Below are 4,197 nucleotides of genomic sequence, written 5' to 3'. Positions count from 1 at the left end.
ATTATTTAGCTATGTTCTCAGGGAACTTGTGTGAGATCTTCAGCAAGGTAAGCATAACACAACTTCTACAATTTATAAAATTGAACCTTTGTTTACCCTAATGTTTATATTTTTGGGGAAAAGGTAAAACTAGAAATAGATTGAATATTGTGTTTAGTAGACAAAGATGTAAACTAGGAGAGTACAGTGTTCTGGAAATGAGTCTCCTCCAGTTCTTCTGAATAAAACATGATGAATATGAGCACAAACTGTACAGATTCTCTAATTATCCAGTCAAGGTCAAAGTCATGGAAGTAGTAAGAATAACAGCTTAAGAACTCATTTCATGATCAAATAGCCAAGTAACACTTCATGTCTGAAAAAAGTAAATAGATGGAATATATAGTGAAACCAAGGTCAGCCTCATCTATGTGATTAGAACCTGTCTCAAAAAAAAAAAACAAGGATGGGAGAAAGGGAGACAGACAGAGAGAGAGAGAGAGAGAGAGAGAGAGAGAGAGAGAGAGAGAGAGAGAGAGAGAGACAGAGACAGAGACAGAGACAGAGAGACAGAGACATAGAGAGACTGGAAAGCTGGGAAATTGGGAGTTAGTCTCAGGTTGATCCTTAAAAATAAATGCTCAAGTCCTTTATTCTGCTAATTAAATGAACCAGAAATTAAAAATATTTAAATACCCTTGATAAAAGACCTTGAATATCCAGAATAGTGTATATAAGCCCAGTGAAGTATTTGTGCAATGTTCTTAAGAAACTATATAGACAAAAATATTTCACTAAGGAAAATCAAAATCCACATTATCTGGATCTAAAGACTGTTCATTTGGGGACTTAAAAAAAATCTATGGATTAAGTTGCAGTTTTGACTCATGTCCAGCATACAGTGATCTGTAAGGTTTGGAGCTATCTATATAATGCTGAATATATCATTGAAATGCACAGGTGTGGCTGCTGCCACGCCTCACTGTAGCAGTCTGAATGAAAATGTCCCACAGAGAATGAGAGGGCTCTATGACTGGCACAATGTATTGCTCATGTGCTCTGCTTAGATTCAAATTAGCTATAGAACTATTTGCTGTGACAAGATCACTGCAGGGGTCTCTGGAACATTCATATGAAAAATGATCCCCAGACTCCAACTGAATTTTACAGAGTCAACTCTTAAGAAGAGGGATGATCTGTGCTTACAAAACAAAGAAACAAAAGGAACAAAACTATAAATCAAAACTGGTCCTCAGTATCTCCCTTGTGGTATGTCATTCAGTGATTTTTATGAGTCAGGTATTTATATGTCAAATCACTATTTAAGTGACACAAAATGTTGACTAATTTGTACTCAAATCTTGGTGAGTGCTCATATAGACTAACTCATGTTCTCTTGTATAACCCAGATTATCACTGCATTTTAAACTAGTGTGGAATTATATGCTGTAAACACGTAATCTGATTTCATAAAGGACCAAAAAAAAAGGCTGGGTGATGTAAGACCACAAGGTATACATATTGGCTCTACTTGTGTAGACTCTAGTCAAAGGATAAGACACAAGAGATCTGAGAACACAGAATGTTGCTGTTTCTCTCTTCCAAAACTTAATTCTAGATCTGCTTTCCATCCAGGGCTCCACTACAAAAATTCTGAAAGCTCTGAGCCTTTCTGTGATGACCCCACTGCAGTCCACTGTGAAGTAGTCACCAGAAGAATTATCTTCCCTCCCATTATTCCACATCTTTGTCTCAATTTCCTGAGCTCCATCCACTTCTGCACAGGTTTCTCTTCGCAAAGAAATGGTATCACATTGTTGCCACAACACAAATCTGGATTTAAACATCCAAGCTAAGCTAACCATTGGACTATACAGTTTTAAATGTCCAGTTTTCAGTGAGGTTACAGTATGGAAGTTTGAAAGTAGTTTAGTAAGGTTATTAGAAGACAGTGTAGTAACAACTGAGGAAGGAGGCTGCTGTGGCTCCAGAAGTATCTCAGTTGTTGGGACTAATGAGTCCTGGCCTTCAGCTGCCCTTCCCTGCTAAGTTACTAGAAGTTGTGCCTAGTTTAGAGGATCAGAGGATGGGATTTTCACCTGTTGGCCATTGACTGCAGTGTATTTAAGCCTCCATGGTGCTATTAAAGATGGGCTTTTGGTAACAGTGTTTGAAGGTCTGCGTGTTGGTCTGTCCCTGCGTGTGTATTCTCAACCTCCAGCCCCTTGCCCGAAGCTCGCGAACTGGGGTCTAGTGCATAGAGCGCAGACTGGGCCACCGTGCGTGGCATCAGTGGTAGAATATTTGTCTGCCTTGATAAAGAGCCAGTATTTTATCTTTAGAGACACCCCAAAAAAGAAAAAATAAACAAAGAAGGTCACTTGCTAACTAGATTGTATAATATCAAATGGTATTTTATACATGAAAGAGGCAACAAGAAAGTGTAGTGGCACTAACATCATTTAGAGTATAAAAAATATATACAACTGATTCAAATCTTTTATAGAAGAATTAAGAAGCATCATATTGTGTTGGGGCAGCTGGCCCAATCCCTGCGTTCAGGGGCGTGGCTGCTCCAGCGGGGTAGCATTCCCCTTAAATAGGATTGGGGAGCCGGAAGGTGGCCCGTTCGTTTGCCCCGCGCTCACCTTCGGCTCCGCTGGACCCTTGGTTCTGTAAGTTCCCTTATCTCCCCTTGTATTAAAATTGAATAATTATAAAAGGACTATTTTTGGTTATTTCCAATCTTCGCCGCATCATCTGGCGCCCAACGTGGGGCTCGAACCCACGACCCTGAGATTAAGAGTCTCATGCTCTACCGACTGAGCTAGCCGGGCGTCTGGTACCCAACGTGGCTACATCCACTTAAAAACTTTACGTGGGACAAACCACAACTTGCTTCGGCCCTGCGGCCCGGCCGGAGCGCGCGCTCCCCCCTCCCTCCCAGACGAAACCGCGGCTTGCTCCGGCCCGCCAAGCCACCTGAAACCAGGCCTGCGCGGGACCAGAAACCGCAGCTCGCAGTGAGTCCCAATAGCCAGGTACTCGGCTCCGCACCCCGCGCAGCTTGCGCGCCCCGCCGCACTCCCCCTCCCCACACCTCAGGGCGCCAAGTCGCCCGCCAAATCGTTTGTGAAGTTCTTGCAGGGAACCGAAGCCCCGCCCCGCCGCTGCTTCCACAGCTACTGTGCTCTGCGCGGGACGCCATCTTTGGTTTCCTAAAACACGTGAAACTCGGGGCCCTACGCCATCTAGTGGCAGACAACGGTAATTACAGGTAATTTTTCATTTGATTAAAAATCAACCGTTTGGATTAACAATGTCTGACAATATCACTATTAACGGATTCTATAATTTGTTCAACTACACGATGACTGAATTTTTGAGCGATACAGATGTGGTTTCCCTTGGCTGGATATTTACAGGGCTTGGTATCTTCTTTATTTTTGTTTGTTTCATTACAACGTGGTTGGAAAATAAAAAGGAGATAGAGTCCTTACAGGCAGGAGCTAAAAAACTAAACAAGGACATAAATGGTTTGGAAAACACTAATAAACAGCTTGAAAAGATGGTTGCAGCTCTCGAGGAAAGGGATAATAGACTTTCCTCTGAGATGGCTTTGTTACTTGAGAAATTTGGAACTTTCGAGGAGAAGTTTGAATTTCATGAGGAAAGGAATAACAGATCTCTCTCTGAGATGGCTTTATCACTTGAGAGAAAAATGCAAGGTATGGAGTCAGGAACAACGGATCTGAATCATAAGTTACAATCCCTGTCGGTAGGAACTGAAACAATTATCTGAGGAGATTCGAACCGTTAAATGTATTAACAAGACTTTATCAAAGAGCTATGAAAGATTGCTGGACAGAATTTCAATACAAGATGGCACCATTCATGCCATGAAAATTCTGTCCAAGGATGAGACGTTATCGGTATTGGACAAACTTCATACCCTTGAATCCTCTATGAAAGCCTTGGAACATAATACTGGACAAGAGATTGAGGCATTGCAGAAGGCAATGGTAAATAGATTTGAAAAGATCGAGGAAATTATGGACTCTCATGAGCAGGAGCAAATAGTACAAAAGAAAGTCACAACCCCATCGAATAGAACTCTCTGGGATAGCTTCAATAGAACTCTACCTATTTTCCCAGTGATAACTACAGAAAAGGTGACTGGTTCTAAAAACCCTAAGATCACCAAGGAATATACATGGG

At 41.7% G+C, this 4,197-nt stretch overlaps 1 non-coding gene across 1 annotated transcript; it reads right to left on the bottom strand.

The window, feature by feature from the left end:
- Window positions 1–2,743: 2,743 nt before the first annotated feature.
- Trnak-cuu lies at window positions 2,744–2,816 on the bottom strand. The gene has a single exon. It is a non-coding gene; the product is annotated as a tRNA-Lys (tRNA).
- Between the last annotated feature and the right edge of the window lie 1,381 nt (window positions 2,817–4,197).

Source organism: Arvicola amphibius, chromosome 2 (genome assembly GCF_903992535.2).
Source record: "Arvicola amphibius chromosome 2, mArvAmp1.2, whole genome shotgun sequence".
Lineage (NCBI taxonomy): Eukaryota > Metazoa > Chordata > Mammalia > Rodentia > Cricetidae > Arvicola > Arvicola amphibius.
Note: the sequence above shows the minus strand (reverse complement) of the source record. Positions and strands in the feature narration are given on the sequence as shown.